Below are 13411 nucleotides of genomic sequence, written 5' to 3'. Positions count from 1 at the left end.
AGTTAAGTAATAATCCATTAAAGCTGCTTTAGCGAAGCTTCAGATTAAGCTAAGTTTTCAACACAAACTGGGACAGAAGCTCAGGCGGTAGAGCGGGTTGTTCATTTTGAAGGTTAGATCCCGGCTCTGACCAGAGAGTTCTGCTGTTGTGTCCTTGGGCAAGACACTTAACCCGCCTTGCCTGCTGCTGGTGGTCGGAGGGACCGGTGGCGCCAGTGCTACGCAGCCTCCTCGTCGGTAAGAAGGTGGCGCCTGTGCTTGGCTTAGCCGCAGTCACCGGCCACTTTTTCTAACTTTTCTCCACTAACCTCCTCTTTTCCACCTTGCTCCCGTCTGCGATCCTCTTCAGTAGTTTCCCTGCTACCATCTCCTATGATCGCCAGACTCTTTTGTCCTTCCGTTTGTTCACGATCACCCAAGACGCACTGAGGACGTACCATCCTGTTTGTTTACCTGAGTGGCGCACTGGCCCGGAGACAAACGACGGTACCAACCAGGGCGTCTCCAGCAATGTTTATCCGGTCCCGGGAAAACGTCGGAGGAAAAGAGGTAAACGAGCAGGAATCCAGGTGAGAATAAGTAATAGGTCGGTTTATCCTCATTCCTCAGTGGTTTCTCCTCCTGTTCCCTCCATAAGTGGTTTTTATAAACACCGCAAATTAGGGGTTGTATAAACTAGTCGACTAGTCGGCCTCACCAATCTGTAGTGACTTTTTATGCCTGTCATCAACTAGTCGCTGTCACGTGGCCGTCTCCAAGTTTAGGTCCTCCACCACCTCTCTTACCCATGGTGTCCCACAAGGTTCTGTGCTGGGGCCTCGGCTCTTCCTCCTCTATCTGCTCCCTCTTCAGCACATCCCGAGCTCCTTCAAAGGAATCTCCTACCATCTTTATGCAGATGACATCCAACTGTACATCTCCTTTAAGCCCCTGTCCCTGGGACGAGTGCTAGATAGTGCTCCATCAGGGGACTCCATTGTCCTGCTGGGGGACTTCAATGCTCACGTGGGCAATGACAGCATGACCTGGAGGGGTGTGATTGGGAGGAACGGCCCGCCTGATCTGAACTCAAGTGGTGTTTCGTTATTGGACTTCTGTGCAAGCCACAGTTTGGCCATAACGAACACCATGTTCGAACATAAGGATGCCCATCGGTACACTTGGTACCAGGGCAGCCTAGGTCGCAGGTCGATGATAGACTTTGTAGTCGTATCATCTGACCTGCGGCCGTATGTTTTGGACACCCGAGTGAAGAGAGGAGCGGAGCTGTCAACTGATCACCATCTGGTGGTGAGTTGGATCAGATGGCAGGGGAAGATGCCGCGTAGACCTGGCAGACCCAAATGCATAGTGAGGGTCTGCTGGAAACGCCTGGCAGAAGAACCTGTTAAGACGGTCTTTAACTCCCACCTCCGGCAGAGCTTTGACCGCGTCCCGAGAGCAGTGGGGGGCATTGACTCCGAGTGGGCCTTGTTCCACTCTGCGATTGTTGAGGCGGCTGTTGCTAGCTGTGGTCGCAAGGTGGCCGGTGCCAGTCGTGGTGGCAACCCCCATACCCGCTGGTGGACACCAGAGGTTCGGGGATCCATCAGGCTGAAGAAGGAGGCCTACAGGGCATGGCTGGTGTGTGGGACTCCGGAGGCAGCAGACAGGTACCGGATAGCCAAGCGGGGTGCAGCAGTGGCAGTTGCTGAGGCAAAATCTCGGGCATGGGAGGAGTTTGGTGAGGCCATGGAGAAAGACTATCGATCGGCTCCAAAGAGGTTCTGGCAAACTGTCCGGCGCCTCAGGAGAGGAAGGCAGCAACTCGCTCACACTGTTTATAGTGGAGATGGGAAGCTGCTGACGTCAACTGGGGCTGTAGTCGGACAGTGGAAGGAATACTTTGAGGAGCTCCTCAATCCCACCTACGCGCATTCCGAGGAGGAACCAGAGCCGGTAGGCCTGGGGATGGACTGTCCAATCTTGGGGACAGAAAGAAAGAGATCACGGATACAAGCGGCTGAAATGAGTTTCCTCCGTAGGGTGGCCGGGCTCAGCCTTAGAGATATGCTGAAGAGCTCGGACATTTGGGAGGGACTCGGAGTAGAACCGCTGCTCCTCCGGATCGAAAGGAGCCAGTTGAGGTGGTTTGGGCATCTGGTCAGGATGCCTCCTGGACGCCTCCCTGGGGAGGTGTTTCGGGTATGCCCTGCCGGCAGGAGGCCCCCGGGTCGACCCAGGACACGTTGGAGAGGTTACATCTCCAATCTGGTCCGGGAACGCCTTGGGGTCCTGCCAGAGGAGCTGGTGGAGGTGGCCGGGGAGAGGACGGTCTGGAGCTCCCTAGTTGGGATGCTGCCCCCGCGACCCGAACCAGGATGAGCGGAGGAAGACGACGACGATGTTTCAAATCTAGACTTTTCATGTAAGAACTCATTGTTAGGATTTTGTTTAGGTATTGCCTGTCAGACTTCACAGGAAAGCTGTGTAATGCACCCAGGTAAACACTCTAAATATGATTAGAGCACAAACTCAGCAGCCGAAGACTGAGTTGGATTTGATGGCATGCCTGGATTTGATTTATCTCTTAGCTCGTTCCCTTGTGTTCAGACATCAGTCACTTTTCTAGTGGATCAAACAAATCCCCACTGTCACCTTAGCAACCCTGCTTCCTGGAAGATAAAAGTCACAATTTTAAAGCTCAATAGGTCACTGATTATTATGGTTTGGACCCACAAATTCCAGACAAAAGTGAATTTCCTATTTCTTGCCCATAACGAGCACTATGTCACCTCTGAACACGAGAGAGCATGATTCAATTAGATTTTCCGTCCCTCTTTTTTTGGCCTGACCCCTCATGACCTTGTTAGTAATGGGGAGTTGGATTACAGTTTTTCTGGTAATGCCTTGTGGGCCTCCTAGTTACACACAGCAAACTGACAAACCTACTTTTCTTCTACTTGAATAAGAAACAGAGCAAAACGGAGAAACAAGAGTTTTTAAGTTTCTAGAGATTGCCTGAAAAACATTTTTCCTGTGTGACGTGACAGCAGAGTTATGCCAAAAGGAGCCGGTGTTTTCTGCCCTCGGAAACGGCGCCTCCTCCTGTCGCTGCTACCTGTGATCTGAGTCTTGTTGTCGGGCTGCATCTGCAGCTAACAGGCCCCCTGTGTGTTAAGCACCGGAAAGCCCGCACGCCACCGCTGTCCGTGTTTGCAGGATATTGAAAAAGACCTTTGGTAGGAAGTTGAGGCCCTGCGGCCGTTAGGGATTTGGGCGTGTGCGCTGTTCCAGATGACCGTATCACCTTTCTGTCTACATCCTAATAAACAGCCACGTCAATAGTTTAATATGTGTGAGACTGAATGGGGTCTTTTCTTAAGAAAATCAAAAAATAAATAAATAAAAATACATTAAAAGAGCAAAAAATAAAAAGTAAAACATTTTCATGTTGCAAAAAATGAACTGATCTAGTTTCTACTTGGCATCTTAATGATGCAAATAAATAGTAATAAAAATAGTAATAGATTTCCATGGAGCAATGTGTTGACTGAGGTGAAATGCAGCTAGAAATGAATCAATGCACAAGCTTGTCCAATTGCCATTATGCAAACCAGATAGCAGGCTTACATTTAATTTATACAACACTCCCAGAAGAACGATTTTTATTACAAAGGGATCTCAGTGGTTATATTTGGCCTATAAAGAAATTAACTTTGTCTCTTTCCTAAGTACACCAATGCATCAAGCCATTATCTGTGTGATAGATGAATTATATTTGATATTACACAAGACAAATGCATTCATATTGCATATTTTTCTAATTTTTCCTGTCTGACCATCTGTGTGTGTTACGCCTTACCAAGATTAATCCTCTCATCCTACAGGGATGGAGGGCAGGTGATTTCTTCCCCCCTTGCACACAATAATAAGTAAAAGCTGATATCAGAGCATGATCCACTATATTATATTTGAGATCTTTGTAAAGTATCAGGGATGGGGATTTTCATTCTGACTTATCCTGTGTGTGTGTGTGTGTGTGTGTGTGTGTGTGTGTGTTGAATCAGGGCATATGGGGGCAGACTGAGGCCAGAAGAGTCATATGTAGAGGTTTAGAAAGGTGAGTTGCATATGAAGCAGCACAGATTGTCCTCGGATCAGAAAACAAAATCTGTTAAGCAAAGTGACTCCTGATGGGATTGGAGGCAGATGAGCGGGAAAAGTGGGAATTCTGAAACTTAACTGAGAGGTCAAAGTTCTTAATTTCATTTATCCGCACCTACAATGAGCTTATTTTGTCCCCTGGAAATTGGAACAAAGGATTAAAAAGAAACTGGTTTTCCGTGTCTGAGTTAGTTATCGCCGGCTGCTGAAAGCTGAAAAATGGGTCATATTGTTTTTTCCTGAGTCTGTGTGAAAACGTTTATTAGCAAATGGTTTTATGGAACTGTAAACAGCTTTAAATAAAACCGTCCAGTATCTGAACCTGCTTGTCCGTGCAGGGTCGCGGGAGGGCTGGTGCCTACCTCCAGCAGTCGACAGGCAAACAGGCGAGGTACACCTGGGACAGGTTGCCAGTCCATCGCAGGGCAGCACAGAGACACAAAGGAGACACAACCAAGCACACACACACTCACACCCAAAGACAATTTTGACAGACCAATTAACCTAACAGTCATGTTTTTGGACTGTGGGAGGAAGCCGGAGAACCCGGAGAGAGCCCACGCATGCACAGGTAGAACATACAGACTCCTTGCAGAAAGACCAGGCCGGGACACGAACCCAGGACCTTCTTGCTGCAAAGCAACAGCTCTAACCACTGCCCCACTGTGCAGCCCTGAAATAAAACTTTCAAATTGTTAGATGGTCATCATAGCCAAAGAACACGGCAAGAGCTTTAACGGCAGGTCTTAGAGGTACTGAATGAAACACTTTGATTACCAACAGATGCATTTTCAAGATTTGACCAAAAATACCAAACTTTGTAACGTTTCAACACAAACTGATCTTCATTCAAGTCTAAAGTTCGGATTGAAACAACAAAAACATACCAGTGGCCACCATTCCTGGTCCTTGAGGTCATCTATCCTGCATGTTCATGATCTGAACTGACATGTGACTAACAGGCTTCTGCTGAAAATGCAGCTTGGACAACAAATCTGACATGTTGGGGCAAGGAAACAACTAAAACATACAGGTCAGCAGCCCTGGAAGACCAGGATTGGACACCACTGACTTACACAAACCAAACTCCCTCAGCACTTTGTTAGGCCCCGATTTCGCCGCCGTACATGTACTAACTCACGTTCATTTGTGTAGAACACTTGTCTTTCCCAAGATGTCAGACAGGACGAATCGCACAAGCAGATTTCAAACTAGAGTTAATGATCGGTCTGTCGGGCTGAATCTGTATTACTTAATCTCCTGGTCGGGCCGTACACGATCAAAGGATCGCAAATGCAGCGCCGTATAGATTTCTCCAACATTCCTGCCCTCACACTTTGTGTCTCTCAGTGTCTATCCACCGTTTTAATCCCTGACCTATCGTCTTTGAAACAATCCGAAGACTAAAGATCGTCCTTCAGTTTCCTTCTTTGAACAAAATGTGGATCATAATGCAGCGAGCTTAAAGACTCGGTGATAAAGTCTCACACAGCTGGATATCTTTTAATAATCTCATCATCTGATTGCTGATGGAAATATGTCGAATGCAGATCAACGGACGAACCGGGACACTGCGCTGTAACAGATGTTTTTTAATTTTTTTTTATGCTGTGCCCCATATGCTAATCCCTGAAAAAACCATCTACACATCACATTCATTGTCAAAAGGAAACAGAGACTCTTAGTCACTGATGCAGATTTGATCACAAAGGCTGCTTGCACTGATTAAAAGTCTCGTTACTACTCATCAAAGTCACAACCGGACAGCAGTGAAATCAATTTAGACTCTCATTCTGGATGTGCCAGCAGCCAGAGCGGGCTCTTTGTCGGGTGCAGACACGGTGATTAGGACAGCCACTGGGAAATGAAAACGAATTTCTGTGGCTCTGGAGGAAGGAGTGTTTTGTAGAATTGTCACAGGTCACCCCCAAGGTGCCTGATGAAAGGCATTCATCCACCGCGTTATCTCAATAGTGATGCTTTTCAAGAAACACGAGTGGAAATGCTTCCTCACACAAGATGTTAAATTATTCTTAAGATAAAGGCCAATAGATCATGTGGCTATTTTTTCACATATCATTTCCAGCATGCTGTTGTTGAGCTCTTGACATCCGCTGTATGTAAGTCTATCTGCAGCAGGGAGACACAGCAGTCCTTTGCTGGAAACGATAATCAACAGTAAAAAGATGAACGTTTTTTTCAGATTAAATTTGGTTGATTTTGTTTTTCCTTCTTCTTCTGAAAAGATGTATGTGCTCTAAATGAGATGCGGCGCGTAACCTTGGTTTGATTTTTCCTGCTTGGCCACTCAGGGGCAGCAGACACAAAGTTACCCACAGCTGTCAGAACTGTGAGTGATATGAGAGGAGAAACCTGGTGCAGACCACCACTCGGACAGGCTGCTGGAGGTCGTTGGTCTTTTATTTAACCTGATCTAAGGGGCCCGTGTGGTCGGAGAAACAAGGATTGAACCAGTAACACCTGATCACCTGCTCTTTCCCTTATTTTGGGTGAAGGTCAGGCACAAAGACCAAACCACTTAATCAGATTTTGGGAGACGGAGCAAGCTTCACATTTCTTCATACATGCAGGACATCACCTGTCCCCTGGACAGACTGTCAGCGGGATCTGGGACGTAAAATGACTTTCCTGAGCTTGGGGAGAGAGACGACTAGAAACTCACACTTACACCCAAAAGCTTCACCGAGATTTCCTGGGACCCTCTTTACAGCCCAGACGGCCCACTGAGAACTGACGCAGGGTAAAAGGGGTGTTGGCAAGACTTTGACAAAGGTTCAGCCGTTGCTTTATTCAGGCACTCCGATCCCTGAGACCAAGGCAATTAAAACAATAAAGACTGAGCCCGTGGTTCTGGTCAACAGCATCAAATTTTAATGTTTTTAGTGAACGGATGACCTCAGAACTTCCATGGCTGGGGAACTAAGATTTACAGGAGGTATAGTTAAAATTAAAAAAGCAGAAAGATCAAATGAAAATAAACAGATTCTTTATATTTAACGGTGTCTTGATCAAATGTTATGCCAGTGAGGTTGATAAAACCTTACGGACAAACCAAAGCACACAGCATCAAAGATTGTCCATTTTTGATTCGTTGTAACAGTAAACCTTAAAGATTTATAGGAGCTGCCTAACTAACACCCAGTGGACGATAGGTTATAGTAGCGTGTAGATAGCAAGATGGCGCCCTTCAGTTTTCTAATTGATGACCACTGGGCACAGTCTGATGGAATCACTGCTGGCAAACACATGGGAGGAAACCGCTGCCAAGACAGATTTTCTACCAGATTGCTCTTTGAACTTCAAGCTTATGAGCTGCTGACAAACTTAGACTCTGCATGGCAGCTTACCACAGTGCCCCTCACCTTCCTTCCTCTGCCTAATCCCAGAGAGCTTGTGAAATATACAAAGTCAACACTGGAGTCTAAGGAAAGGAAAGGAAATATCCTGCTGTTCCCCCTCTCAATGTGCACAATCTCTGGTAATCTTTGATTCCGCCGCCAACACTTTAAATGGAAACAGTGTTGTTCCTTTTCTCCAACGCCAACACCTAGCAGCAAAACAGCATGTCAGACCACATTCCCCCAGACAAATTCAGGTTTGAAAGGCCTACTTTAGCCTCCTCTTTTGTCTGCACGACATTTGCCTTCACAAGACCAGCTTATTGGTTGCACATGGCCAAAATGGACCGACTGTTGTCCTCTTGTAAAGTTGCTGAGGAAATTGCTGTATCTACTGTCAGAAAACCAGTCCTGAAGGCAAGTTGATCCTTGGCGCGCTTTGCACGCGTGGCCTGGCGTCCACCTGATGGGAAGGGAAATGATTTAGCTCGGAGCGAGCAGGACATGACGCCCGGTAGGTTGTCATACTTCACTGAAAACTGATATCTACAGTGAGCCGGACGCAGAACCCTGAGGGATATTTCTTTTGGCTAGATTAGTTTTTAATCTTTTGCCTTTACTACTGTTCACATGCATTAGAACAAACTACAGCCTTTTTGCTGCTGTTATGAATATGCAGTTGTTGATGGTAGTGGGAACATATTATTTCAGCTTGTTTTTCCAACATAGTTGAATAGTTTAAAAATAAACTATTTTGTGAAAATATGAGATGATATTGAAGAATTACATCAGTGAAAATAAGCATCAAGATTCTGATTTTGTACTCCTTATCAATGATTCACGCTTTTTGATAGAACACTGTGCTTTAATGCTAAAAGGTACATAATCTATTGGTTTTAATTGTATTAGCAGTGTTCCTGGACAGAAGTTTCATAAATCTGTTCATTTGCACGTGTTTTTTGGGTGTTTCTGTATTTTCAGTTTCCCCGCGCATCACAGTGATGGGAAGAAACGTGTTGTCGTAATTATGAGCATAAAATAGTACACTGTTTAGAAAACACAAACAGATTTCTATCATTAAATATTCATGCATTTTCTTGTGTTTGTACACTTGTGCTCTGAGTGGAGATGAAAAAAAAAAAAGTTTTTTTGGCCTTCTAACCCCACTTCCCTCGCCGGTAATCACCCCAAAGCTCTGTAATCCCTGGAGCATGCAGAAGCCACCGGGGGAATATTACTGTTCATAATATTAATCGGCTCTCAAATTCCTTTCTGTTACCAAGATGAGGGACCTTGTGCACCATGTTCCTAAGGGTATTAAGTGTGCTACATGAGATTCATTGAGAGGGAGACTTTGACTCGTGAGGGATCAGGACTAGCCTGAGGTTGTCGCATTGCTTTAAGGAACACCCACGAGCAAGAAAAAAACCCATCTCCATATTCCCGTAAACACACTAACATGAAAGATGTGCTAGAGCGGGGACTCAGTTTCACTGCCAGCCCAGATGAATGGTGTCAGCCAGAGGAGTGCTAAAGCCTCTTTAAGGTTCTCTGTCCCCGGCTGTGATACCTGACTTAGCAGCAGGTAAACCCTTGTGCCACGGGGATGGAAGGAGCAGCATTGTCTCTATTAGCTGATCAAAGGCTCGGCAGCTCATCACTACTGCATACGTCTAAATCCACAGGAAGACAAATGGATTTGAATGCATTTTCCACTCACAGCAGCGGCTCTTCCTCTCTACCTGGAATTAGACGCTGTAACATTTGTTGCACCGAGATTTGCACCGCAGTGGATTTGTGGCTTTTTTAAATTGCCTGAGTACAACAATGTAATCACAGTAAGCCTCCGGGATTTTTTTTTATTAAAAATGCAAGGCTAATGATGACAATTACATAAATCACACAGTAGTTGTCTTTGTGGTGTAGAGACACAGAATATTTAGCTAATATGAGCTGTTAGGCGCTCTGATGACCGTTTTCCCAAATGATTAATTTTCCAGCTTTTCTCATCTTCATGTTGATGATGTCCATCATTACGTGGGTACGCATCTTTTGCAGACATGTTAGGGAGCCAGTCTCACATATGAGGACATCACAGCTTCCTCACCCCGTGCTTTATGTTGCGTCGTCAACCCCTCCCAGCTGCTTGGGATGCCTGAGCAGGTGTGGAATTGGATGCAGCCCACTGTGTCACGAAGAATAATTACACAATCAGGAAGTGAGTTGGTAGAGGTGCAATGGCGCAAGTGGCATGTGAAATTTGCCTGTGGGGTTGACGTGTGGGTGACAGAAACCTGTAAATGCCTCGGAGAAGAAAGCCCACATCACAGGGGGATTCTGTCCTCTGCTCAGGGGCGCCTCCAGAAAATTTTGATGGGGTGGCCAGATGGGGCCAAAGACATTTTTGGGGTGGCACACCAAATTGGTCCTTGTGGTAACTCGGGGAGAATTTAGCCTGTGGCGATGTACTGCACTGCACCTTTATTTGTTTTTATTAAAATAACAGTACATATAAATTTTACAAACACAAACATTTGAGAAATATACATTTCAGTTATTTAAAATGTTATTAATAATTAAATTTAAAAATGTATTTTTTTGGGTTAACTCACTTGTTGCTTTGTTAAAAAAACTATGGAGATAATAACTTTTTTTAAATGGTGAGCAGCAGAAACATATGCATTTTTTATTCTGATTATTTCTTTACTCATTATTTGTAATATTTTTATTTTGTTTTAAAATCATGTCTTGAATAAACAAGATCAATATATGGTTTGACTGAACATTAATATGATTTGTTAACACTGGCTTTTCCTGGGGGGGTGGGGGGTGGGGGTGGTGGTGGTGGGGGGTGGGGGTGGGGGGTAGGGTTAGGGGGGGGGGGGCAATTTTCTAGGGGTGGCCATGGCCACCCCTGGCCACCCCTTGGGGGCGCCCTTGCCTCTGTTCTCTTTCCCGTGACGGAAGTTGAGATGAAGATTACAGAAAAACAAAGATCACCGCAACACTCGAGTCCTTCTTCTGATGCCAGTCAAATACACATTCGATTATGAAGGCAGCGTTGCATGTAAAGCTGTTTTATTTTCAGTCCCTGAACAAAACTACCAAACTGAGAACTTGCAATAGGAAGTCATTTTCCTGAAGCACTGGGGCTTTACACGCCAGGTGTTTATGCACTGCCTTCACTTGAGTATGGATTGAAATCTACATTATTCTCACATTAGGTGTCTTGGTGTTTGATCTTGTGCAGCGAAACAAAGAAAGATGGAGGAATTTGTGATGCGGAATATTGATCAGTGTTGGCTGCCGCTTCAGTGTCATTCCCCAGCAGTGGCTTGTTGTGAACCTTTGCCACCCTCTCCTGGGGTATTAGTCACCATTAGCCAGTTTGAGGTCACCTTGCAACGAGCCAGGTGTCCCCGTGGAGGTGACACTGTCACAGTTTTACTCTGCTTATGTAGACTTGTATCTTAACCTTGACGAGAGAAAATGTATTTTGCAGTAGTTAAAGATTTCCAATGGGGTTGGACACTTGAGGCCTCTGGAGATTTGGCTGTCCAGCCCCCTCTGCTTGTCCTACCTCCTGCCCTGTTAGCTATCAGTGCGAATGCAGACCACCAGTCAGGCATTAAGAGCATAATTATTCCATTTCCAAGATAAATCTGGTGTACAGTGTCATATCCATCATGGCTGTCACTTCCTACATGCAGAGTAGGGCACTAAATGAAAGCCTTTTTGCTCATATGCACTTCTATATAGTCATCAATTTTGAGCGGTCTATTCATTGTTTAGTTGACAGACATGAGCTTATAATGAATGATCAAGCAATGTCCCTCAAACAAGAGCAGCCAGCTGATGCATTCACAGGCGGGGTGGTGGTGGTGGTGGTGGTGGTGGTGGGGGGGGGGGGGGGGGGGGGGGGGGGGGGGTCATTCCACAACACACAGACAGCAAGACTGGCTTCGGCATTAGCTCTTATGTTGTGCAGGGTTGCTGTCCTGCCAATGAGGACAATGTCAGAAAATGTGTTGCGATCAATATTGGTGAGTATGCCTGGTGAAAAGAGTGACCGGCGAACAAGTGTTACCAAAAGGCCAGACCACGTCGAGGCGGGTTTACAGCGTGTATACACTGGAACATGATGTGAAAACAGTGGTTCGGTCCTCAGACGGCGCTCAAAGAGACGTTCTGATCCTTGTCCCCGCCTTGTTTCACAATAAATAACATTGCTTGTCCACTCAGGATGACACGGAAAGAGGTTTAAGCATTTTCCAGGGGATGATGTTTATTTTCCCCTTTTTATTATGTGTTATTCCATAGAACATGGGATTAGGCATGTTGGTGCAGATCTTAAGCTGAAGCGGGTTTCTGGGCTGATTGGAAGTAAAGAAGGTTATGTGACGTGCATAATAAGAATATTTGAGCAATATTGGGGTTATTTTGAAAGGCTTAGTCAAGGACAGCAGCTTAAGGGCCTTATATTACATTTGTCCTGGGACTTTGATTTAAAAACACCACAGTGAAGTCTTTTAGTTCCCGTTGAGCACTCTTTTATGTGAGTCGCTGTTTTGGATTCTGGTTCAAGGTTTGACAGTTTTGCAAGCTTTGGTTGACTGGCAGCTGAGAATATCACCACTCTTGTAATCTTACGTAACACATCCAACTCTCCGTTGTCCAACGTTAGACTTTTGGGAAAAAAACTGTAATAGAAGTGTGATTAACATTGTTGAAAAACGTGTGTGCCACATATTTCAGATATTAGCTGGATTAAACTGGCTATCTGAAAGGACTCACAATAGATGGTCCAAATGCTTCTTCAGGCTCCTCCTAAGAGATATGCTGTGTGTTACATGCTTGACTGCCACAGTTGCATTTACAGTAATTGATTCTTTTCAATGATTTTATATTCCTGCAGGCGCCCGCTGGCATTGCATGCTTAAAAGGGGTGCAGGCACGTCATGCATGGCTTCCCTCAGCAGATACGCTGTTTTCGTGAGATTCAATCCGGCCTTTTTGCACCTTCCCAAGTTGATTAATTTCCTCGGGACACAAATGCTGCCGAGCTTCCTCTCCAGGATTATGCCCAATGACTATCATGTTTTCCATGTAATCTCATGCATGATGACATGCACCAGGTTCACACATACGCTTATATTCCTGAGGACGGAGCATTGAAAATGCAGATAGAAGTGGTCTGTTCCTGACTTTGATGGATATGTGTTGAATTTTTGGATGAATCCCAAATGCATTTTTAGAAATTTACATCTGTGCATTTAATACATTCAAAATTGTTTTAACTCCTTAGAAGTAGAACTTTTATTGATTGGGTCCATTTGACTTTCATTTTTCAAAGACTTATTATTTGACCTTCCATTAGAGATCAGACAAGCACCCTCTCTGCCAGTTTTTAATCACAGGCTGAAGACCCCTTTTTACACCACGGTGTTCCACTAGCCTTATTTTAGTCGTTCTTATCTTTTAACTAATATCTTTATTGCTTTTATCCATTTTGTTTTATCTTAGTCACTGCATGGCTGCTGTTGTTTGTCAGGTTTCACGGCTGAGCTGAAGCGTAGCAGAGATGGTCTGTGGCGTAACTGTGTGACCCAGACGCGGAGTGGCTAGCGTTGGGTTAAACAGAGCACGCAGCTTTACTCTGGGAACGGCGAGACAGCGCTCGGAGAGAGCCGAGACTGAGTAGCAGTTCCGGTAGGATAAGGAAGCTGGCTTACTGGTAGTAGACAGCGTGGATGGATTCTTGTGTTGGATTTGAGGGCTGGTAAGCCTGAGAACTCGATTCAAAGTCTGGTAGGAACGATGACTGAGTAATGAATGAATGCCGGTGCTTCCGTATATAGTGTTGGCGTGATGACGTCGGCAAGCCACGTTGGTGGCGGGAATGTTGG

The sequence above is a fragment of the Nothobranchius furzeri genome, chromosome 9, assembly GCF_043380555.1.
Source record: "Nothobranchius furzeri strain GRZ-AD chromosome 9, NfurGRZ-RIMD1, whole genome shotgun sequence".
Taxonomy (NCBI): domain Eukaryota; kingdom Metazoa; phylum Chordata; class Actinopteri; order Cyprinodontiformes; family Nothobranchiidae; genus Nothobranchius; species Nothobranchius furzeri.
This window is presented reverse-complemented; position numbering follows the sequence as displayed.